Source organism: Capra hircus, chromosome 23, assembly GCF_001704415.2.
Source record: "Capra hircus breed San Clemente chromosome 23, ASM170441v1, whole genome shotgun sequence".
NCBI classification, from domain to species: Eukaryota; Metazoa; Chordata; class Mammalia; order Artiodactyla; family Bovidae; genus Capra; species Capra hircus.
In genome coordinates this window covers 39387657-39412851 of record NC_030830.1, presented here as the reverse complement: position 1 = coordinate 39412851, position 25195 = coordinate 39387657, and the positions used below count along the sequence as shown (strand labels likewise).

Genomic DNA, 25195 nt, shown 5'->3' with positions numbered 1-25195 from the left:
TCCATCCCTTCTCTGGTGTCCCCAAAGCCTTGACCCTCTCTGCCCAGGGTCTCCTTGGAGAGCTTCTCCGCTCACCCCCGCCTCATCATCCTTGTCTTCGTCCCCCTATCCTTGCCCTCCCAGTCTTCGCTCTCTTTCCCCATCCCCGTCCTCTCTTTCTCCCACTTGCCTGCACCTCCCCCCCCAATATTACTCCTCCCCCACACCTTTCTCACCTTGTTACTTGACTTTTTCAGCCCATGCCTTCAATGCCTGTCTACCTAAGCCTCTCCTATCCCGGTTCCCCGCAGAAGCCCTGTTTTTTTGTTTTTTTGTTTTTGCCCCACTCTCAGGATTTCTTTCTAGTCAGCCCTGTCCCCTGCATTCCTGTCATCCACCTCCCCTTCCCTCCCAGTTCCTTGCCTCTGCTTCTGGGAGAAGCATTAAGCTCCAGACACTACTTTGTTTTCCCATGACCCACAGATGAGGTCCCCGTGGGGTAGGGTGTACAGCCCTGTGATTGAAGTAAGGCTCTGAATGTCTGAGGTGAATATAACCTGTGTCTGTGGGGGAGAATTTACTAGGGTGTTGCATCAGGGATAATGTCCAGTTTATAGACCATTCTCCCAGTCTCAGCGGAGTACTTCCCCTTTATGGGTTTGTTGACTTCCAGGAACCCTTGAGGAGAGACCAGCCGCTGAATTGGGTGTGTGCCAGGGGTAGTTGGAGGCCTCATCCAGCTCTTTTCCCCTTCCAGGAAACAGGGCTTTATGGCTTTACACTCTTATTATACACATTAAAACCGTGATACCCCAGCCTGTCTCTGCCCTTCCTCCTGCCCTCCACCCTGTCCCCCGTCCCAGAGAGCTAAGAGAAGTCTCCAGAGAATGCCTGTGGACCTCAACCTGTTTCCTCTGTACTGGCTCCAGAACATTTTTTTTCCTGTTCAAGTTTTGAAATAGATTGCCAGCCTGATAGCCCTGGGGCTGGCGGCTATCTATCTCTTTTGTTATTGGTGGCTCAAACCACCTGCTGATTTTTCCCTCACGCATCTCTTAACCCACTGAGTGTGTTCTGGGCTTCTGATGTCAAATCACTGAGCAGGTTCTCCTGAAGGTTTTTCTCCCGCTGTTTCCCTTGGGAGCTTCGTTTCCTGTGGCTCCAAGAGCGAGGCTGACATTGAGGTTCTGTTCCCCTTGAACAGAACTATCAGGTGGTATCTGCCCGAGCAGTTTGTGGGTCTGCATTAGGAAGACAGTACCAGGAGCTTGCCTTGCTTCCAGTCACAGGCATCGTCTTCTCTGGGGCTGAAGAACCCACCGTGTTCGTGGTGCATCTGGATGTTTAACCTTCTTGCCAAGGTGAAAGTTTGTCACAAATGTGTTCAGTTTGAGCTCCTTTATTTGGTGTTAGTCCTCTCGGGGACTCAGGAGATGTTCAGGAAATAACATATCCTCTGTCTCTGTCCAGTCTGATCTTGAAGGATTCTGAAAGTGTGACCCACTGGCAGGTTCAAAAATGAAAGCCTGTTGTTTCACCTGGCTCTGGGTTTCTGGGTCTCCTCTTTTGAGGATCGTGCTCTATGCCTTTGAGCCAGAATTGAACACAGAATTGGCAGCCTTCAGGAGCTGTGGTGGAGAGCCAGTTGAATCGGCCAGACTAAACTTTAAAGTTTTGGAGCCCTCCTGTGCACAGACCCTTTACTGTGAGAGGAATAGGGCTGTGGAAGGCTGAGCCAGTCCCCTTTCCCAAGCAGCGCTAGGGGAAGGATTTGGGCAGACAGGACCAAAAGGGATCCCTTGTTCCTGTAGAAAACACCCCTCTGGTGAGTCCTTCTGATGAAGCTGGGGTCGTGTGTTTGGTGGTCCTTTCGTCCAGCATCTGGCTCCCCAGGAGTTTATCCAACTCTTTTGAGCTGTTTGCTGCTGCTCTCTCTGCTTACCCACTGGTAGCACTCTCCACTGAGGTGGCCAGTGAGAAGGGCTCGAGAGAAGGTCAGGCCCAGGCCTTGGGGATCAGCTTGGGCACCAGCAGCTCCGGCCAGAGGGCTTCTTGCAGTTTGTTCACCCCGTTGTCTTCTGCGTAGGTGGTCATCATTATCCATGACCAAGTGCCCATTCAGTGATTTTTGCAGAGCTCGGCAGACAGGCGCCTGACATTATCCCACAGGTGAGGTAGCCCAGCAGCCCCTTAGTTCAGTGACCTGCTCTTTTGTTCGGCTGCCTCTCTCCTCGCCTCTCCACTTCTGCTTTCCTCCTCCGTGCACTTAGGAAGAGTTGCCCCCACTCAGCCTTCCAGTCCTACCTGTGGTCCCTCAGAGCCCGCTCCCCAGGGCCCGGTGAGAGGACAGCCAGTGTTGGGCGCTGGCCTGGGAAGCTCGTAGGCCTCTTTTTCGGACAGAATGCCGCTGCCCTGGCTGTTGTGCAAGCTGTCCCCAGGGCCTGCGGCTCCCGGCATGTCCTGGGATGGTGCACCTTCTCTTAGGAGGGGCTGGCCCTTTGGCTGCTAAAGGCTTCAGCTGTCTTCTGTCACTGAGGCCCACCTCCTAGGGTGCTGCCTGCAGGCTGGGAAGCCAAACTACAGGGCCTTCCTCTGTGCCTTTGGATCCGGAGGGAGGAGCCACTCGCAGCAGCCGAGTTCGGTGATGTCAGGAGAGCTGGGCACACGCTTGAGCCTGGCAGGGAGAAAACGGCCCCTCGCATCAGGTTTCAGATACCGGGTCTTCTTCCGTGCCACATGGTCCTTGGCCTTCATGGCTCAGAGGCTGGTGATGAGGGTGTAACTCCAGTGCTGTCTCCACTGGGCTCTGGTCAAGGAATCAAGTATGACTCAGGGCATCTCCGTTTATGAGCTGCCACCGTGGGGAGTGTTGGACTCCGGCTTCTTCCTCACCTCGCCAGCTCCTCCCACCCACCTGGTAGAAGCAACAAAGCTGGTGTCTGCTGACTTGGAAATGAGCAGATGACACCCAGGATTGGGAAATATTTGCTGACTCAGGCTCAGAATCACAACATCTCAGGGTATGTGTCAGTGGCAGAGAAGGAGCCAGGTTGCCCTGGGAGCACCCTCTGAGCCCTTGTGTTCCATTATAATGTATCAGAGCTGTTTTTCTGACCCCCGATGCCTCTCGGCTAAAGATGTGCTGTTTCTTTCTCTCCTGCAGCCTTGTGTGGTGTTTTGGGGTATGCACATGGTACTCACGCAGTGGCTTCTGTTCACCAACACATGAGGACAGATGCACCGAAGAGGTAATCCTGTCTTTCATACCTCGGGGCCTCTGACAACTGATGGATGTGATTTCTCTAGCACAGGGTCCCAGATCCCAGGCGCCTGTCACTGCATCTGGTCGTGACAGTAATTAATTAAATAATTATTGAATCTGTGGTTTAAACATGGTTTTTTTTGAGGAGCATTAAGCTTTTCACCTTTACACTCACTGAAACATAAACTCCACAAGGGTGGGGTCTTGTTTTATTTCCTGTAGTGTCTCGGACAGTGTCTGGTACAGAGGAGATGCTAAGTAAATACTGAATGAATAAAGGTACAGACTTTCTTCTCTGTCCATATGGGTGCCAGGCCACAATGATGGTGTGCACCTTTCTCGTTCATTTATGCAACAAACATTTTTGAGTGCCTGCTGTGCACCACGTGTATTACTAGGCACGTGGAAAATGATGATGGTAAGAAATTAGGTTCTGTCCCTGTTCGTGGGACAGAACTAGCATGTATGTGAGAGCTGGGTGTGATACGTAGAATTGTTTCTAGCATCTCTGCTGGGATATTAGGTCCTCAGGAGAGTCAGAACAATGCTCCGCACTTCCCATTGCTGTTTCCCTATTTGGCTGTCGGGATGCCTGGCAGGTTTTGTAAACTCTCAGAAGGGGAGCACCATGGAATTCGACGTTCATTGTCCCAACTATCTGGGAAGCCTGGCCATCATGGGGTCTCTGCTGGGGGCCGGGGAAATGTGGGGCTCCTGTTTGATTTGTTTTAATCTCTGAAGCTCAGTAGTTTTAATAGCTGTTTATGGGTTTCACTTCCCTTTCTCTGCCTCCAACACCCTGTGGGTTTTCCTGTTGCCAAACAGGGTGCTGAGCTCATGTGTCTGTCAGTCTGTGGGGGTCAGGCTGTTTGTGGATCTTGCAGGAAGGTCTCAGGCAAGGGCCCCTCCTATTAGTCCCATACCAGGTCTTTCTCTTTGAAGGAAATGTGCACGGGAAGGAGGAGGATTTGGGAGGACTTCGAGGTTCTCTGAGAGAAGGCAGAGAGGGAGGTTCCCCAGAGTCGGAGAGAACTGCTGCGTGGACCTGATTGGCTTGGTCATTTGTTTGGGCAGCAGCCGCCACAGTGGCAGCTATTGTCCACGTCCAGGGTCAGTTGTCCTGTTCATCTCTTCACTTTGAGCTCCCGGCCCCAGCCGGAAGTTTTCTTTCTTTAGTTTCCACTGGCAAAGATGAGGCTGTAGCTTTATCGGATGTTTCAGTGTTAATCTCAAAAAACTGGTGTTGTCATCTTAGTCTTTCCCACCTAAGGCACTTTTTTGGGGCCAGATGCTGTGACAGACGATTTCAGACCTGGTCCGTGGCTGTCCCCATGGCTTGGACATATGCATAAAAACGTTTTTTGAACGCTGAGAGCCAGTGAGCACTAAAAACATGTGCCATACAAGGACACTCATTGATAGGAGCGAGTCATCCGTGAGGGTTGGCTTTGTCCTTAAAGAAACTGGGCATCAGATTGGCCACCTTGAAAGGAAGCTGGTTTATTCTGAAGTCAACTTCATGCTCTTAAAAATTGTTAAGGACGTCATGAACTTTTGTTTACTGTATTGGAAATTAAAACCAAGGCAGCTTTAAAAATTACTAATTTATGAATTCATTTAATATAATAATAAAACCATTACATTTATCACAAATGACATTTTAAATGAAAAATAACTATTTTCTAAAACAAAAATATTGAGAGGAGGGACATTGTTTTACATTTTTGCTAATATCTGGTTTAATAGAAGAGAGCTGGATTCTCACAGCTATTTCTGTGTTCAGTCTCTTGAAGTACAGTCTCAGTTGAAGAATATGAAGAAAATCTGGCCTCATACAGATAGGTAATTGAGAAGAAGAAGGGTATTTTAATAGCTCTTGCAGATAATTATGGATGTTCTTCTTTAATACTGTACCAAAACTGGACAACTGGTAGTTTCTTAAAGGTTAGTTGGAATGTGGAGTCTGAAACCTTATAAACAAACTTCTCATATTTTGTGACATTTAAAATCCATTGGCCCATCTTGCACTTCGAATGGATCTTTTATTTTGGTCTTTGGAAAATATTGGTTCACTGAGTTATATATGTTTTCTATGTATATATATAGAAAAAAATATTTTCTATATATATTTAGAAATATATACATATGAAATATGTTTCATTGTACAACATCAGTAAATCATATTCAGACCACTGATTTTATCCTTCAAGTATTAGAAAGCTGTGAAGCTCACCGTGGTGGATACAAGTTTTCTATAATTTGGATTTTTTTCTTGAAAGGTATATTTTTTATTGTTGGTAACATACTGTCAGTTTCTTTTCTTGAAGTGACAGCTCACTTCATTTTCAAGAAAAATTTTGTTAAATACCCAGTCTAAATAATCATAATTTATTTGGCTGTTATTCTTTTGTTTCAAGTAAAAATGGTACTTTATGAAGGAAAAAAAGTCGCTAGTTTAGCTTGCAACTCAAACAATGGCACAATTGCTTTTCTTTGGAACAGTCTTGGAACTCCTGATTTGTCACAAAGGACATTTAAAAGACATGTACTTGGGACGTTCCTGTTCCTCATGGTCCAGTGGTTAAGACTCCTCCCTTCCACTGCAGGGGGCACAGGTTCAATCCCTGGTTGAGTAACTAAGGCCGTGTGTGCCTCGTGGCACAGCCTAAAAAAAAAAAGACATGCACTCAAGGGGCGTGATTTAAGTTCCTTCTTTATTGGTTCATCTAGGACATTCTTAAGTGAAATTGGCATGTTATTATTTTTCATGATTCTGTGGGTTGTCTGGGCTCAGCTGGGTAATTCTAACTTGGGGTCTCTCATGTTGCTCTAGTCAAGTGGAGACCAAGGCAGGATCATCTGAACGCACGGCTGGGCTGGACGTCCACACTGGCTCACTCACACGGCACTTGACGCTTGGTTTTGACTAGGGTACCTACACAGGGCCTGTCCATGTGCCCTGTGCCTCTCAGAGTATGGCAGCTGTTCTGAGCAGAAATATACAGACTGAGCCTATCGAGAGATACAGGCAAGGTTTCTTAGGTTCTTAGGGCCTCACCTTGGGAGTCATACAACGTCACTTTGTGTCTTCTTGGTCATAGGACCGGTTCAGATTCAGGAGAGGGCTGCACAGGGGTGTGAGCAACAGGACACATGGTTCATTGGGAGGGAGAGAGGCCTCCATGCAGGCCAGGTATTGCTTTTTTTTTTTTTTTTAGCATTCCTTCTGTGAGGTAACCTGGCCTGTAAATGAATACTCACAGGAGAAAAGTGTGTTTTCTCACAATTTCCATTTCTGAAAACCACTGTTAGGAAACTTCTAGTAGCTTGACAGATGCCACTGAATACCAGGTGAGGAAATGTGCACTCCATGTTCTTTGGGCAATGGGTAACTGCTGATGGTTTTAGAGCAAGGAGTCATTATGTTAACATTGCACAAAGGTTGATTAAATGGAGATAGAATGAAGGTAGAGAGGTTAGGTAGGAGATTACTACAGTAGTCTTAAGTATGAGGAAATTCTTCCTCACGTATAATCTGAGTTCCTCTGGTTGCTGTTGAAATTAATTGATTTTGAGCTGCCAGCCACACAGGTTAAGTACACAGAGCCTGGGTGGAGTAACGCACACACACAGATACACACGTGTTGTTTAGGAGTGCTGATACACCAGAGAGGTTAAAGGGCTCACAAAAGTTAGAAGGGAACTGAATTTAGGTTTTATTGGCAAGACACATTAAAAAGTTCTTCATAATTTATCAAATAAGAAGCAGGAAAGATGAGGCTTCATGTGACACCACTGACAGTTTCAGTATCACCAACCAAGAGGAAGTGCGGAAAAGAGTGAGAAAGGGACAGATGAAAGGATAGGAGGGAGAGGGATGAAGATGGGGAAGGAAGAGGGTTGAGGGGGAAACAGCAAACAGGGACGGAGGACGAGGCTGGAGGAACTGCTTGAGACCCAGCTAAGACTGCTGTCACGGGTCTCCAGCCTTAGCAGGGGCTGGCTGCTTCCGCAGTTCCCAGGGCCCTGGCTGCCGAGTTCAGCACCTCATGCCCTTGACCTGTCTCTGTGGCTCTTTGCTGTCTGAGAAGACGCCTGGGGGAAGTGCTGGAGCGGCATTAGTGTTGGGCAGAGCTGGATGTGACTCTTAGCACTCAGGGTGTGGAGTTGCGACTTCGAGACTGAGGAGCCGCTGTAAGTGCTGGTTTCCCGAGCCAGGCTCTGGGGCGCTGAGCTCAGGAGGAAGTGTTTTTCTGCACCAGGCCCCTCCCCCCTTGACAGGAGTCTTCATCTGCTCCTCAGGAGTTCCTGGAGTTCTGGGCAGTATGTTGCTCTTCTTTTCCTTTCACGTGCCATCTGCAAAGCCTGACTTCTCCCAGGCCTTGGTGTCATTTCGGGAGCTCTCCCGAGACCCTTCCCCAATTATCTATGGCTCATAGCGATACAGCTTTGAAAGATTTCCTCCACAGGATAGATCCTGAAGGGAGAGTCTCCCAGGTGTTATGGGAAAATGACCTCATGTTTAAGTTCATTTCTTTATTATCGTATTGTTAGGGACCTAAAAACAGATTTTTGTTGCTTTTCTTTGTAACCTGCTATAAATCTTTGGTCCTTATCTTATGACTGCTTTTGGCATTTCCTTCATCCAAGAATTGTGACCTCAGTGGCCCAGAGTTTCTTGGCTACCGCTCTGCTGGAAGCACAAGCCAGCTCTGCCCTCCTGCCAGCAGCGGGGGCCAGGCAAGCTGCTCTGCGTACGCAGCTGTCTGCGGGCCCACTCGCCTCCCAGACAGGCCGTCCTTGAACTTGCCAGAGCCCAGAGCTCACTGATCATCCCTTTTTCCAAACAAGCAGGCCAGGTGTGCCTTTACCGTTTCCCTTAATCCCATAAAGCATTCCGTGCTTGTGACCGTCATCCTGGTTTCTTCACCTCCACTTCTGTTTTCTCTGGCATAGGGTTTCTCAGCCCTGGCACTGTAGACATTTTGGGCTGGTGCCTCTTTACTGTATGGTCTGTCCGCATATTGTAGGATGTCAGGCATCATCCCTGGCTTCTACCCACCAGAGGCCAGTTTTACCCCCCCAACCTTGATGAAAACCTAAAATGTCTCCAGACATTGCCACATGTCCCCTTGGGACAAAGTCACCCCTGGTTAAGAACCAGTCCTCTGTCATTTCCCTACTAAATATTTTTAGCCAGCTGGGTCCACTGGTGACCCAGCGGATCAATAAAACCCATGAGATAAGCATATCATTCTTACAGTGGAAATTTATCATCCTCAGTCACCTCCCTGAGCCCTTGAAGGCTTTGAGGGGAATGAGCAGCGCATTCCAACCAGGAGCTGTGTGGTGCCACACAGCGGAGGGACCGCGTCCCAGGTGTAAAACTGTATCCTGAAGCGGCTGTGTTTCTCTTGCTTTGCTTCTCTGTGTCTTTTGATGTCTGGGTGAAAGCCACCTTGCTGTAACTCCCAGAGGCGCCATGTGGAGCAGAGTGGGTAACATGCAGCGTTTGGACTGTCGTTAACCTGGCCCTTCCTGGCATCAGATAGCACCAGCTGATCTGGAACTTCTCTCTAGACTCAGATGGGTTCTCACGGCCCTCCTCCCAAGGCAGGTCTCATGGGAGAAAACTTACCTGCCATCCCAATCTCGAGCTTGTTCATCTGGCCAGATCATTTCTTTGCAGCTTCCCCTCCTGACTTCTCTGGTGGCTCAGACGGTAAAGCGTCTGCCTACGATGCAGAAGACCCGGGTTCAATCCCTGGGTTGGGAAGATCTCCTGGAGAAGGAAATGGCAACCCACTCCAGTATTCTTGCCGGGAGAATCCCATGGACAGAGGAACCTGGTAGGCTACATCCATGGGGTCACAAAGAGACCGACTCGACTGAGCGACTTCCCTTCTTCTTCTTCCCCTCCTGTAAAGGCTTTCGGGATAGTCCAGAGACGCTGCTGGGTTCCCTTGACCCGCAGCATGTACATCCTGAGATGGACTTCTGCGTGGTCCTCCAGGAACTTCAGGTTGGAGAAGAGAAAACTACCCTTCCCTTCTAAGAAGGCCCTCCAAAGGCCAAAGTGCTCAGTTGCATGAAAATAACCCTCCGCCCCCCTAATTAATAGTATGCAGTTAGAGCAAAAGAAGAACCCTGATCTAGGACCTTGCCAAGACTCCAGACCTGACTCTTCTTTCCTACAAACCATTGGTCTGAATTTCTTCGGAACTCTTGGCACCTGCCTTCCGTGGTGGTGGACTGAGTAATGGCCCCCAGAGATATTCAGGCCATAAGCCCTGGGCCCTGTGGGCGCTGCCTTATATGACAAAATTGATTTTTCAGGTAAGGATCTTGAGATGGGGTAATTATCCTGACTTACCTCCCTTCCAGGTGGTAAAGAACCCGCCTGCCAATGCAGCAGGTGTAAGAGATGCTGGTTCAATCCCTGGGTAAGGAAGACCCCCTGGAGAAGGAAATGGCAACCCACTCCAGTATTCCTGCCTGGAGAATCCCATGGACAGAGGAGTCTGGTGGGCCACCATCCATAGGGGCGCACAGAGTCGGACACGACTGAGCAACTGAGCACAGAGCACACACATCCTGGCTTATCCTGGTGGGCCCTAAGTGCAACCACAAGTGTCCTTCGAAGAGGGAGGCAAAGGGAACTCTGGTACAAAAGGCGTGTGACTACTGCAGCAGGATGCTCTGCTGCTGGCTCCGAGGATGGGGGAAGAGGCCAAGGAATGCTCGGAATGCAGCTGTGTAAGCGAGAAAAGGCCCGGAGACAAATGCTCCCCTAGAACCTCTGGAGGAAGTGCGGCCTGCCAGTGACTTGATTTTGGTCCAGTGAAACTAATTTTGGTTTTTTGACCTTCAGAATCCTAAGAGAATAAATGTTTTGTTTTAAGCCACTGATTTTGCGGTGGTTTGTTACAGTGGCAACAGGAAACTGCTATAGGACTTATCCATCTCCAAGCGCAGGTAGTGACTTGGCTCACCCTTGTTCTTATTCTGAGGCAGTTGTAGAGCATCCCTTTTATGGCACTTGGAGATTCTAGGTCCAGCCTTTTTGCAAACTGACATTTAAAGCAATATGCTGTCTGTAGCTCAGTCGGTAAAGAATCTGACTGCAGTGCGGGAGACCCAGATTCAATCCCTGGGTTGGGAAGATCCCCTGGAGAAGGAAATGGCAACTCACTCCAGTATCCTTGCCTGGAAAATCTCATGGACAGAGGAGCCTGGTGGGCTGTAGTCCATAGGGTCACAAAGAGTCAGGCATGACTGAGCGACTAATACTTACTTACTGTCTGGGGTAACCTTTTTGGGAGTTCTTGGGGGCAAAAGAGAAGGCCTCAGATAATATGTGCTCCTTGCTTTTGGAACTCATCCTCATTCATACTTTTGAGGATCCAGGGTTAGTTTAAATCTGACCCTGGTTCCCTCTTCCCCTCCGCTCTTCCTCCCATTGATTCAGTCGGTATTTACTGGCTCCCTCCTAGGTGCCAGGCTCTGTTCCAGGCACTGGGAATGAAGGAGTGTATGAAGCAGATAAACAGATCTCCTGCTCGCCTGGTGGTTGTGGTGGGGAAGGAGGAGGAGCCAGAATTAAGTAAATAGCATGATGATTAAGTAAATAGTCAGATGGTGAGAAATGCTATATCAAAAAATAAAGCAGGAAAGAGGTCATGGCAGTTTCAGATAGAGGGCTTGAGGAAGGCCTCGCCGAGAAGGTAATATTTGAGCCCAAAGAGGAGAGTGAGCCGTATGGGGAAAGAGTCTTAGAGGCAGAGGGAAAGGAAGTGCAAAGGCCCTGGGGCAGGAACCTGGCTGGTGTGTTAGAGGAGGAGCCAGGAGGTCAGATGGCTAGAGCAGTGAGGGAGGAAGAGAGCAGGAGAGATCAGAGGCACGCCTGGGGCCAGGGCCACGACCCTGAAAAGCTATAAACATTTCTCCGCGTGGGCCCTTCCTCCCTTCCTCCCTCGCCCCGTCCCCACCTCTCTGCCTCTGTGTCTGTGTCCTCAGCTCCTTTCTGTAGAACACCTGTCACATCATCCCAGTGGAGCAGCAGCAGGCAAACATAGCTTAACGTACCAGAAGAGGGAGAAAGGCGCCTTCCTGTTTCTGAATAATAAAAGCACCTCCGCTGTCCCCGCAGGCCTGGAGCTGTGTGCCAAGGAAGGCAGGTCCTCTGCTCTCTCCGAGCAGGTCCGGGTGGCCCCTGAGGCTCCTCCCTCCCCTTATCCAGGCCCCGAGGCTGCCGCCCACCTCGCCACCTCCACCTCGAATGCTTTCTTAACAGCCCCGCACCTCCCGGCCCTTCCCCTCCCAGAGCAGCACCTCAGTCTGCCTCTGTCCCTGCGCTCAGCCGGGTGGGTGCCTGGGGGCTCCCATGGGGAGGGGACATGCGAGCTGGGCCCCTGCCTGTTTACGGCTGTTCCCCAGGCCCCCCGGCCTCACAGCCCCAGGTCTGTGTGCCACCGAGTCTCCCTCTCCTGGGAGTGGCCGTTCCAGACCTCAGGACTCTGCCTCCGCTCAGTCCTCCCCGCGCAGCTGGGATTTCGAAGAATCAGATTCCAGAACGTCTAGTATGCCCAGCTTGAAGAGTCACTCTCCCTGGATAGTGACCCAGGACAGTTCTGGTGCTCCGGCAGCTTTCCAAAGTGACATTTTGTCAGCTTTGATGTCACTGGGAGGTCGGGTACAGACTGTCTTCACAGATTAAATCCTTCCTGCCTTCGTCCCTGATTCTAGTTAGTCCTAGGTGACTGTGTAGAGCCTGTTCTGAGTAATGGCACCGTGGGACGTTGCTGGCAGTCTAGTGGTTGAGACTCCGTGCTTCCACTGCTGAGAGCATGAGTTCAATCCTTGGTCAGGGAACTAAGATCCTGCATGTCATGTGGTGCAGCCAAAAAGGATAAATAAATAAGTAAGTAAGTAATGGCACCAAATCAATTGCCATTGAGAAATGAGAAGTCAAATTGACCAATGATAACTTTGATTTCCCAAGAGAAAATCACTAGGTAAATAAATTCCCACACTGCAGGCTGCATCCAGTCAAAATTATATTAATCCAGTCCTGTTTACCGGAGAAGGCAATGGCACCCCACTCCAGTACTCGTGCCTGGAAAATCCCATGGACGGAGGAGCCTGGTAGGCTGTAGTCCATGAGGTCATGAGTCGGACACTTACAGAGTGGCTTCACTTTCACTTTTCACTTTCATGTGTTGGAGAAGGAAATGGCAACCCACTCCAGTGTTCTTGCCTGGAGAATCCCAGGGATGGTGGAGCCTGGTGGGCTGCCGTCTGTGGAGTCACACAGAGTCGGACACGACTGAAGCGACTTAGCAGCAGCAGCAGCAGCGGTCCTGTTTACATGCTGTTATAGTGTGTGATTCCTGTGACTTCTTTTTTGGCACTTTAACACCCCACTGTATTTGCAGCACCTACTTACAGTTTGCCTCCTATAATCCTTGCAGTGGGTCACCTTTTAGAAAAATATTTTGTCTGTTTTTTAGCCCATTTCCTGACCCAGTGGACATATGTGCCCCCAGGCCTGCCTCTGCCCCTGCCAGCCCACCGCGGCTTTGTCCTCTGCACCTCCAGGACCATGTGCTTTGGACTCGCGTGTGCGCCCCCGCCCTGGGCACCTCATGGATAACCAGGGGGTGCCTCTTGCGAGCTGCTTTCAGTACTCCTAGGGCTTCTGCCCGTGCGCTGCTGATTCCTGTCTGCGGACTGCAGCCTGAACCTTGCCTTCCTTTCTGCTTTCTGCTTCCACTGTGAGAAAGAACCAGTCCATCCATCCTATGAATGGGTGAGTCAGACACCTTGCTGAGTCACAGGGGAGCAGCCTGCCTTGCAGGTCATGTCAGTCCTGATGGGTGTTCCCCAGCCCCATCAAAGCTCTTCCCAGAAGCTGGCCGCTTGCGGGGCCAGTGCCATGTGCAGAAAGGCTCACCGGGCATTTGCTGGATGGACGGGAGACTGGATGGCCGGCCTAAGTGGCCCTCTCCCCCACAGAGCAGCGCTGGAGCCAGCCCACCACGGAGCCGTCTGGCAAGGCGCCTCGGGGAGCAGTCAAAAAGCTGCCGTGTTCTCTCGAGGACCCTTTCCCAGTTGTTGCCCCTCCCTCTGGTTGAGGGTGGTTTCTCTCAATTGCCTCCTCCCTGCCCCCTCCACAGGGGCTCTAGTAAGGCTTCCTTCTCACACGTCTGGTTTGGCACCTGCTGGGGTATATGATGGTGGGGTGACTGCCTGCAGGCTAGGCTCTGACCCTGACTGTGGTCAAGAGCTGGACTCACCTGTGTCTAAGCCCCTTTCCATCCCCAGCAGACGTCGGTAGATATCTTGAGTGGTAGCTGAGTCGAATATGTGTTGAATGCACTGTGCTCATCACATCCCGTCACGGTACCTTGTTTCATCCACACCTCCCTGAGAGGTAGAAATCATTGTGTCGTTTTACAGATGAGAATGCTAAGGCTCAGACTGGTTAGGAAAGGTGCCCGAAGTGGCACAGCTAATAAGTGGTAGAGCTGAGATTTGAACCCAGGGGATTGAAGCCTGCTTATTTGATGACCACACAGCAGGGCCTCCACTCAGAGGGGTGACTGGCCAAATCCAATTCTTCCACTTCGGAAAGTACCTGCCTGACCAGCCAGACTAATGTTGCCTTAGAGAACACTCCCTGCTTTCGAGCACAGCAGAGCCTCTTGTTGGTCACTGAGCAGAAGCAGAGCGTTGGCAGGCTTTGAGGCCCCCTGCAGAGCCTCATTTCAGGTCAGCGGGCAGAGGAGGCCCTGAGAATGACTGTACTTAGTGACTCCCTGGATCTGCCCCAAGGCAGTGAGCAAGCCCCCTAGAATCATAAGAATAACCAGCCAACCTTTGGGCCAGGCATGGAGGGTGGGACAGACTTGTAGGAGCTGAAAGCAGTCCCTGCTCCAGTGACAAACCCGCCTGCTTTCAGCCGAGTGAAAGAGGAAAAAGAAGATGGCCTGCGTGTGCACACATGGAGAGAAGGGAGAAAGGGAAATTGTCCCTGTTAGATTCTCCCTCGGGCCAGGCGTTAACACTTGCGGAGGAGCTCACTACTCTCACACCATGGACACGGTGTATTGGACGAGGAGGTATAGGTATAGGATCAGAGAAGCTGAGCAGCTCGCTCAAGTCACACAGCTGACAAATGATAGAGCTGGGGTTGAGCCCTTTGGAGCCCGTGTTCTTCTCAGGTCAGTGACTCTGCCCTCCCTGCTCACGTCCCCTTAGCCTGAGCTTTCTAGGTGTGTGCGAATGAGTGCCAGTTTGCATCAGCAGGCTGGAGCAGAGGCAGAAGGGGACTTGGGGCTCTTGGCACCTGTCTTGCTCAGCGGCAGTGGCCCTGCCTGCACCAGGAGAACGTCTCAGGCTCAAAGCAGCAGTGGCATTCCACTTTCCTCCTTTCTTGCACCTTGCCATCCCTGGTTTATTTTGGGAGAGCTATATTTATTTCTGCTCCCACTTCCTCGCTGGAGGCAGGGGTTGGTGTGCAGGGAAGGTGTTGGGAATCAGAGAGGCGGCCCTGAGGGGCATCTCTCAGGGGCCCGCTGCGGGGGCCTTAGCTGGGCCCTGTGGGCTGGGCCTTGATGGCCGCTCCTCCACCCAGCTGTAGGAGTGGAGGTTCTGGAGAGGGGGCCACCACACTCCTCGTTTCTTTGGCTTCTCAGAAGGGAATAGGCTTTTACCTAGAGCAGAGCAGGAAGGAAGTAGCATGTGGCACTCCCTGGCAGCATCTAAGGATAAGAACTTTGAGGGAATGTCAAGTGCTGGTTAAGAGCCAGACTGCTCGGGACTATATTCTGGCTCTGCTAGTGGCCTTGGGCAAGTCACGTTATCCCTGGATAGCTTTCCCATCTGTAGCAGGGGGAGGTAACTATAGACCTTACCCCTCAGGGAGGACTTAAGAATTAAAATTGCTTTTAAAATTACATGTTGAGGCACAAAAGAGACATTCATTGAGTGTTTTGTTTTATTGGCTGTACCGCATGGCTTACCAGATCTTGGTTTCCTGATCAGGGATTGAACCCAGGCCCTGGCAGTTAAAGCACGGAGCCTTAACCACTGGATCGGCAGGAAGGTCCCACTGCTGACAGTTGAGTGTTTTATTGTTAGCATATCTCTGCACTGTCAGCGTCCAGCACCCTAGGGGATGCCAGCAAACACTGGTTGGACTCAACAGAACTTCAAGACTCTTGGTCTTCCTCTGCATCCGAGTGTTGGCTGGAGCAGGTGTTGACTCCTATGGGACCTCGCTGGGTGATGCCCATGGCAGCTGGCTAAGGGTCGCACCACCCTCCCTGGCCTGGACCCTGGAGGAGGCAGCCAGGTCAGGTGAGGCATTGTCCAGCCTGAGGATGTCAGGGCCCCATTTTTCCTTTTGTAGCTTTCTGAGGCTCTGGCTTTGGGGTGTGAGCTCTGGCAGGGTTGGGACCTATGTCCCATGGGTGCAGTCATTGCTGGCTGGTTCTGGGTGATTGGGCCTAAGGTTTTAGAGGAGGGGCTTGCCACTAGCAAGCTGTTGAACTCACTAGTAACAGTGAAAGACACCTTTGGAAACTTTGTATTTGGGCACTTAGGACTTAATCAGATGTAACCAATATATGTGGGCTTCCCTTGTGGCTCAGCTGGTGAAGAATCTGCCTGCAGTATGGCCGACCTGGGTTTGATCCCTGGCTTGGGAAGATCCCCTGGAGAAGGGAAAAGCTACCCACTCCAGTATTCTGGCCTGGAGAATTCCATGGACTGTATAGTCAGTGGGGTTGGACACAACTGAGCAGCTTTCACTTTTCATGCGTGTAGGTATAGGTATGTGCTTAGTCGCTCAGTCGTGTCTGACTCTTTGCGACCCCATGGACTGTAGCCCACCAGGCTCCTCTGTCCCTGGGGATTCTCTAGGCAAGAATACAAGAGTGGGTTACCATGCTCTCTTCCAGGGGATCTCCCCAACCCAGGGATTGAACCCAGGTCTCCCGCATTGCAGGAGGATTCTTTCCCATCTGAGCCACCGGGGAAGCACACATGTGTATACATGTTGGTCCCTCAGTCATGTCCGGCGCTTGGCGACCCCATGGACTGTAGCCCACCAGCCTCCTCTGTCCATGGGATTCTCCTGGCTGTCCCCACAAACCAAAAGCCAGGTTTGTGGGTATTTGGGAAACTTTTGGATGTGGAGCTGGTATTCAAGCACAAGAATTTCTCTATGTGTGGTTTTTAATTTATTTTAAAATGTTTTAACTATGTAAATAATGGTTATTCATTAGACAATAGGAAGATACAGATTATTACTGAGGAGAAAAAAGTCATACATGCACACACCTGCAGTCAATTAATCTACGACAGAGGAAGCAGGACTGTACTGTACGATGGAGAAGAGACAGTTTCTTCAACAAGTGGCGCTGGGAGAACTGGAAGCCACATGTAAAGAGAGTGAGATTAGAACATTCACTCACATCGTATACAAAAATAAACTCAAAATGGTTTAAAGACCTAAATGTAAGACCTGAAACCGTAAAACTAGAAGAGGACATAGGCAGGATACTCCTTGACGTCAGTCATACCAGTATTTTTCTGGATCAGCCTCCTAAGACAAAAAGCAAATGATAATAAAAGCAAGAATAAACAAATGGGGCCTAATTAAATAGCAAAGGAAATCAACAAAACAAAAAGATAACCTACAGAATGGGAGGAAATATTTGCAAATGATGTGACCAACAAGGGTTAATACCCAGACTATATAAAAAACACATACAACTCAATATCAAAAAACAAACAGCCCAAAAAAATGGGTAGAAGACCTGAATAGACATTTTTCTAGAGAAGACATACAGATGGATGGCCAACAGGCACAAGAAGATGCTCAGCATCGCTGATTATTAGAGAAATGCAAATCAAAATAACAATGAGATATCATGTCAGGCCTGTCAGAATGGCTATCCTTAAAAAGTCTACAAGTAACAGATGTTGGAGACGATGTGGAGAAAAAGGAACCTTTGGGACAGCCACTATTGAAAACAGTATAGAGGTTCCTCAAAAAACTAAAAATAGAACTCCCATATGATCCAGCAGTTCCACTTCTGGGTATAGATCCAGAAAAAACAAAAACGCTAATTCAAAAAGTTACCTACACCTCAACATTCGTAGCAGTACTGTTTATAATAGCCAAGGTATAGAAGCATCCTGCGTGCCCATCCGCGGACACATGGATTAAGAAGAAGGGTATCCATTTACGATGGCACATTATTCAGCCATAGAAGAACGAAACTGCCATTTGCTGCAGCATGGATGGGCACAGAGAATTTTATGCCTCACGAAATGAGTCAGACAAAGATAAATCCTCTGTGACATGATTTCTATGTGGAATCTAAAGAGTAATACAAATACATGTATATACAAAACAGAAACAGTCTTTCAGATACAGATAACAAATTTGTGGTTACCAAAGAGGAGAAGGGAGGGAGGAAAGGACAAATTAGGGGCATGGGATTAAAAGATACAGACTGCTGCTGCTGCTGCTGCTAAATCTCTTCAGTCGTGTCCGACTGTGCGATCCCATAGACGGCAGCCTATCAGGCTCCCCCCTGGGATTCTCCAGGCAAGAACACTGGAGTGGGTTGCCATTTCCTTCTCCAGTGCATGAAAGTGAATATAAACTATTTGAGCAATGAGGGTATATTGTATAGCATGGGGAATTATAGCCATTATCATCTAATAAATTATAATGGGGTATAATCTGCAAAAATACTGAATTACTATGCTATACACGTGAAACTAATATAATATTGTATATCAACTATACTTCAAAGAAAAATTTTAAAAGTCATCCCTAGGGAATTCCCTGGCAGTCCAGTGGGTAAGACTCAGCACTTTCACTGTCGGGGCCCCAGGTTCAATCCGTGTTCCGGAAACTAAGATCCCATAAGCCAAAAGGTAGGACCAAAAAAATCAAATGTAATTACGCCATCTGTAAGTGACTGCTATAAATTTTTATCTTTGTTCATTCATTCATTCATTCATCTATTAATGAATATTATTTTTTGGTGAAGAATGTGAGTAACAATCTCTCACAAGCCAAGGACTGTGTTCTTTGAGATTTTAGTATGATTGTATATACCTAATCGTTTTTTCTTTCAAAAATGGTGTATTGTTTCTCAGTTTTATGAATTGCCCTTCCCATTTTTCAGGTGGTTTCATTATGTCTCTGCTCTCTGACCTTCCTTGCCTTTTGTGAGTGAGCAAAGAAAGGTATTTTGCTCAAAGAGAGGCATTTGGGAAGGGCCATCTGTTGGTGTAGTTGCTTGAAGGGTGGATGCCAGGGAGGTGCGTGAGCTGTGTCTCTGCCTCTCTGCATCCGTCCCCCGTCTGCTGTCCCTCCCCACCCCATGCCTTTCTCTTTCCTCCTGTGCAAACCCAGGAAAGGATACTGCCTCCAGTCAGAGGGTTTCTTTTCATGGCTTTCAGAGGAAAACCTCTCAAGAGCTCAGATAAAAAAGTACACAGAGTGAAGATGGGAAGGGTCGTGCTCAGCAGAGGGTGGGCCTGGGGAAGAGTGACAGACAGGAGGGCCTGGGTTCCTGGCCGCCCTGCAGCAGAGAGAAGAGGCTGAGTGCTGGGTGGAGCGGAGGGGGCGGGACAGCTGGTGGGCGGCCCCCAAGGTGGCCGGGAAGAGCCTGACATTCAATATAAGCAGCCCAGATATGGGCTGGAAGCAAGGGAGAAGGAATTACACCTTGAGGGGACACACTCCTCCACCCAGGCCCTGCTCTTTTCATGAACCTCTGCCTGTCTGCTTTCCCCACCTGGCAGTGCCTAGGCTGGGTGGTTTGACAGGGCTGACACACCCAGCTACAGTGCTCCACCAACCCTGCTCCGTGGCCCCACCCTGGGCAGTGGGTGGGGATCCGAGCATGTAGTCAGGCTTGGGGAAGATGTCCCCAGCATCCTCAGAGTCGGGGGAGGTGTCCCCGGCATCCTGAGAACTACGGAAGATGTCGCCGGCATCCTCAGAGTCAGGGGAGATGTCCCCAGCATCCTCAGAATTACGGAAGATGTCCCCGGCATCTTTAGAATTACGGAAGATGTCCCCGGCCTCCTCAGAGTCGGGGGAGATGTCCCCGGCCTCCTCAGAATTAGGGGAGATGTCCCAGGCATCCTCAGAATTAGGGGAGATGTCCCAGGCATCCTCAGAGTCGGAGAAGATGTCCCCGGCATCCTCAAAGTCGGGGGAGATGTCCCCGGCATCCTCAGAATTAGGGAAGATGTCCCAGGCATCCTCAGAATCGGCTGCTCAGATTCCATTCTAAAATGACAGCTCAGAGCTGGGAGGACGTTGAAGGTGGGTGTTCTAGGAGGAACAATGATCCCTCCCTTCACTTCCTCTCAAATGAAGTGGAGTCCCTGGCATTAGGTGAGGAGGTCTCTGGGCCCTGAGGGTGGGTGACACTTGGCATCTCAGTGTTTTTCTGAGCCACTCTGATCAGCACACAGACTGGTGTTTCATGGAGGGGTGGCCAGGACTTCACACTTGTGAGCAGGATGGCTTCTGTAAGCTGTGTGTCCCTGTGGGCCTCTCTGGGTCATGCGTGTTCTCCAGTGGAGCCCAGTCCTGGCGAGACCTGGCGGCCGGCCCCTGGGCTGCAGAGCAGCTTCCTGTGCGGCCCCTCAGAGCCTGCGGTGCCCCGCACCCCTCCTCCACCCCTGAGCTATAATTAAGTCCCTACATGAAACCGTATCCTTCAGCTGACACACGCTCAGAACCGCAGTCCCAGCCCCGGGCAGCTCCTCTGGGGTGACCCCAGGGGCTGTGGTCTCAGCCTCCAGACCCGCTTGGGTGGGGCTGAGTGATGGTGGGCGCCTGCCAGGAGAGGCATGGGTTCCGTGGGGCAGGGGCAGGCCTTGCCCACGAGGCGGAAAGTGGGGAGTCACGGGGGAGGTGAAGGCCTGGCGAGCAGCCTGAGTGCAGGGAACCCAGGGTGGAGGGGAAGGGCGGGCAGCCCTGCAGGGCAGGAGGGCGCAGACCGGCCGAGATTCTGAATCACCGGGCCACGAGGCAGAGTCGGAGCAGTTCCTTTTATCGTCTGTACGTTTCTGTGGGATTTGAAAATTGAGGTACACCTCACGTAACATAAACTTCACCTCTAGTGTACGCACTCTAGTGGTTTGGGTAGATTTACTGTGTTGTACAGTCATTGCCACTATCTAATTTGATAGCATTTCTGTCAGCCCTAGAGCAAGCTCTGTGTGCATTAGTGCGGATTCCTAATACCGCCCTCCCCTCCTCAATTCCCTGTCAGCCACTAGCCTGCTGTCCTTCTCTGTGGGTTTCCCTGTTTTGGACGTTTCATATATGTGGGATCATGCAGTATGTGGCCTTTTGTGTCTGACTTCTTCAATTGGCATAGTGTATTCAAGGTTCATTCGTGCTCTAACATGTAATGGTGTTTCATTCCTTTTTATGGCTGAATAATAGTCCATTGTAAGTATATCACTTTTTGTTTATCCATTCTTCTGGTGATGGACATTTGGGTTATTTCCATTTTCTTGACTTCTGTGGACACTCGTTTACCGACTTTGTGTAAGGATATGTTGTAAGTTCTTTTGGGATTGTTCATAGGAGTAGAATTGCTGGACCATATGGTAACTTGGTTTAATATTTTGAGGAGCTACCAATCTGTTTTCCAAAGTGCCTTCATCGTGCCCTTACTCACTTATTTGTTTGCTTGTTGTATTTGCTGAATTTGTATTTGTCTTCTTATGGCTCTGCTGGGTTGTTGTTGCAAATGGGGGCTGCTCTTGGTTACAGTTCCCGTGCTTCTCACTGCGCTGGCTTCTCTTGTTGCGCAGCGTAGGCTCTAGGGCACGCAGGTTTCAGTAGTTGGGGCTCCTGGGCTCTAGAGCACAGGTTTAGTGGTTGTGGTGCACGGGTTTCATTGCTCCACAGCTTGTGGGATCTTCCTGGACCAGGGATTGAACTCATTTCTCCTGCTTTGGCAGGCAGATTCTTTACCACTGAGCCACCAGGGGAACCCTATGTATTTATTTTTAATTGTGAAACATCCATAACAAAAACTTTGTCATTTTGGCCATTTTTTAAATGTAAGTTCAGTGGCATTAGGTACCTTCACCTTGTTGACAACTATCACCACCATCCATCTCCAGAACTTTTTTCATCTTGCAAAAATGGGAATTCCCTGGTGATCCAGTGGTTAGGACTCTGAGCTTTCACTGTGATGGTCCTGGGCTCAATCCCTGATTGGGGAGCTAAGATCCCACAAGCCGCACAGCATGGCAAAAGAAAAAGCTGGAAACCATCTTGCGAGAATGAAACTCTGTACCCTAAGTACACTCTCCATTCCCCCCTCCCCCAGGCCTCTGGCAACCACCATTCCACCTTCTATATGAACTTGGCTACTCTAAATCCATCATATGAGTGGAGTCACGCAGTATTTGTCCTTTTGTGACTAGCTAATATCACTTACTGGAGAAGGGTATGGCAACCCACTCCAGTATTCTTGCCTGGAGAATTTCATGGACAGAGGAGCGTGGCGTGCTGCAGGCCACGGGATCGCAAAGAGTGGGACATGACTGAGCGACTGACTGATGCTCATGCCGCTTACACTGCCTTCAGAGTTCACCACGTTGCAGCGTGTGTCAGAATCCCATTCGTTTGTGAGGCTGCATACTATTCCATTGTGGGAATGTACTACAGTTTGTTTATCCGTCTGTATATCATCCATTTGTGTATCGTCTGTTGATGATCCTTTCGTCTGTTACTTTCCGCTTTTGGCTGTCATGAGTGTACTGCTCTAAACTTGGATGTACATATCTGTTCATGTCCCCTTGTTCAGTTCTTTTAGGTACATACCCAGAAGTAGAATTGTTGGGTTACATGAAAATCTATTTCTAATTTTTGAAGGAAACACCACACTGTTTACCATGGTGGCTGTACCATCTTACACCCCCAGCTGCTGCTGCTAAGTCGCGTCAGTCGTGTCCGACTCTGTGCGACTCCATAGATGGCAGCCCACCAGGCTCCACCATCCCTGGGATTCTCCAGGCAAGAACACTGGAGTGGGTTGCCGTTCCCTTCTCCAGTGCATGAAGGTGAAAAGTGAAAGCCTCAGTCGTGTCCGACTCTTCGCGACCCCGTGGACTGCAGCCTACCAGGCTCCTCTGTCCATGGGATTTTCCAGGCAAGAGTACCGGAGTGGGGTGCCATTGCCTTCTCCGACATCCCCAGCAGCACTGCCCAAAGCTACCCAAGTGCTATCTTGATTGATAGCACTGTTGCATATAGAATCAGAATTTGGGGGTTACTGCTCCAGGTTTCGGTATGAACAGTGGATAAAGAAGACTCCAATATGAAGTTGGATTCTAAGTCCTCTGTAAGTAATCTGTTTTTATTTCTTCTCTGAAAGATGTAAGAATTTTCTTTTTTCTTGGAGTTCAAGATTCATCACCACGATGTGTGCTAAGTCGATTTAGTTGTGTCCAACTCTGCGCGACCCTGTGGACTATGGCTCACCAGACTCCTCTGTCCATTGGATTCTCCAAACAAGAATACTGGAATGGGTTGCCATGCCCTCCTCCAGGGGCTCTTCCCAATCCAGGAATGGAACCCGCCTCTCTATGTCTCCTGTGTTGGCAGGCAGGTTCTTTACCACTAGCGCCACCTGGCAAGCCCCTGTATCACCAGAATATATCTAGGTATTTGTCTTCTTTCCTTAATTTCTGTAGAGCCCTTAGTTGCTAAAGACCAATGTTTTGGAGTCTCCAGGAAGTCTTCTATTTATTTTCCTTCGTTGTCTCTATCCTCTGCTTCTAAAAAAACATTTATTTATTATTTATTTATTTGGCTGGGCCAAGTCTTCGTTGTAGCGTGCAGGATGTTGAGTCACGGCATGCGACCTGTCAGTTTCGGCCTATGGGATCTAGTTCCCTGACCAGGGATCAAACCCTGACCCCTGTGTTGGGAGCACAGAGTCTTAACGACTGCACCACCAGGGAAGTCCCTGCTTCTAGTGTTTATTAGACACTGCGGACTTGTGGACTTGCTGCTTCATTGCTAGTGCATAGAAATACAGATAATTTCTATATATTCATTTTGTATACTTCAACCATACTGAACTTATTTATTAGTTCTATTTTTAAGTGGATTTCTTAGGATTTTCTGTGTATCAGACCATGTCTTCTGCTCATAGAGATAGTTTTACTTTTTACTTAGCAATCCGGATAACTGTTCTTTTTCTCACTTAAGTGCCCTGCCTAGAATCTCCAGTACAATATCGAATGAAGTGGTGAAAGTGGAGATCCTTGTCTTGTTCCTGATCTTAGCAGGAAAGCTTTTTCTTAGGAGTTGCTTATTTTTGAATTGAGAATTCGTTTTTAAAATATTTATTTATTTGAATGCCCTAGGTCTTAGTTGTGGCAGGCAAACTCTTAGTTGCAGAGTGTGGGATCTAGTCCTCTGGTCAGGGGTCAAACTTGAGCCCCCTGCCTTGGGAGCAAGGAATCGTAGCTGCTGGACCACCAGGAAGTCCCTTGAATTGAAAATTCTCGACATGCTACAAAATTCAGAAGGTATCCTGTCTTTCCCTTCCCCGTCTCTCAGCTGCCCAGCTCCCCGGAGGAGGCAGCTGTCCTAGCCGCTTCGGTTTATGGGTGCATACTCACCTCTTTTCTGTTGTGACATTATTACTGTCCAGGCAGATGGCCGTCTGCTGTGCGCTGGGCTGCTCCTTGCTCCGTGTATTGTGTCTTGCCCACCCTTGCATGTCAGTACACCCGGAGCTTCCTCATCCTTTGCCACTGCTCCCTCCTCTCTCGCAGGAGAGAGTGTGCCGTCCTCTCATTTACTGATGGGCATGCAGGTGATTTCCGGTTTTTTGCTGCCAGGTAACCCTGACAGGTATTTTTTGCACATGAATATAACAAACAGATTGATTAGGATACAGTGCAACAGATGCCATGGTGAGGTGTGGGAGAGGAAGCTGGTTTGACAGTTGCTGCTTTGACAAAAGCCTCAAGACAGGGAAGCCTGGAGTGCTGCAGTCCATGGAGGAGCAAAGAGTCAGACACGGTTGAGCAACTGAGTTGAACTGAGAAAGGCTCAAGGTGAGCACTTAGCATCTGGGGTGGGCCTACAGGCTGGGCAGGATTGTGGTAGGCGGAGATGTGGTAGGAAAGGCAGTGAAAGGCAGTAGGAAAGGCTGTGAGTAAAAGAGCAGCCGCTCTGATGTGCTTGGGGAAATCAGGAGAATCATCCGTTGCTTCATAACAGATCACCCCAGAGTTTGTTGCTGTTGTTTAGGCGCTCAGTCACGTCCGACTCTGCAACCCCATGGCCTGCAGCATGCCAGGCTACCGTGTCACCCTGTCCTTCACCATCTCCCAGAGTTTGCTCAAACTTCCGTCCATGGAGTCCGTGATGCCATCGAGTACCATCTTATCCTCTTTTCCTCCTGCCTTCAATCTTTCCCAGCGTCAGCTTTAAACAACATTTAGGATCTGACAGTGTCTGAGTCAGCAGGCTATTACACGAGGGCCTGAATACACCGAGGCGGGTGTGTTTGCGGGTCATTTTCAAAGGCTGCCTCCCATAGCAAGTTGCCGTGAGGGTGGGATTGGCTTGGACCCTCGTGAAGGCAGACATTCTTCCAGGTCTGGCTGGGAAGCTGAGACTGATGCGGGAACATGCGAACCATGGGAGGCCTTTGGGCAGGAGAGTAAGGTGGTGGCTCTTATCTAGGATGATTAACCTGCTCGGATCATACCAAAGGGGTCAAAATGGAGAGTGACACCCAGTCAGAGACTTGGGTTAGGAGAGGTCTGTATTAATAACTGAGGGGGAAAGTTTCTGGCCTGTAGTAATAACCGTTGCTTCGTATGGAACGCCTTCTCTGTACTATGTACTTTGGCTGTGTTTTCTTG

The 25195-nt window shown here is 49.5% G+C and overlaps 1 protein-coding gene across 1 annotated transcript in view; it reads left to right on the top strand.

Annotated features, from left to right (window-relative positions):
• PPARD (peroxisome proliferator activated receptor delta) overlaps positions 1–25195 on the top strand; it is an 86270-nt gene that overhangs the window by 542 nt on the left and 60533 nt on the right. Inside the window, exon 2 of the mRNA XM_018039044.1 lies at positions 3143–3227. The gene's annotated coding sequence lies outside the window, so the exon portion shown is untranslated. The remainder of the gene's footprint in view (positions 1–3142; positions 3228–25195) is intronic.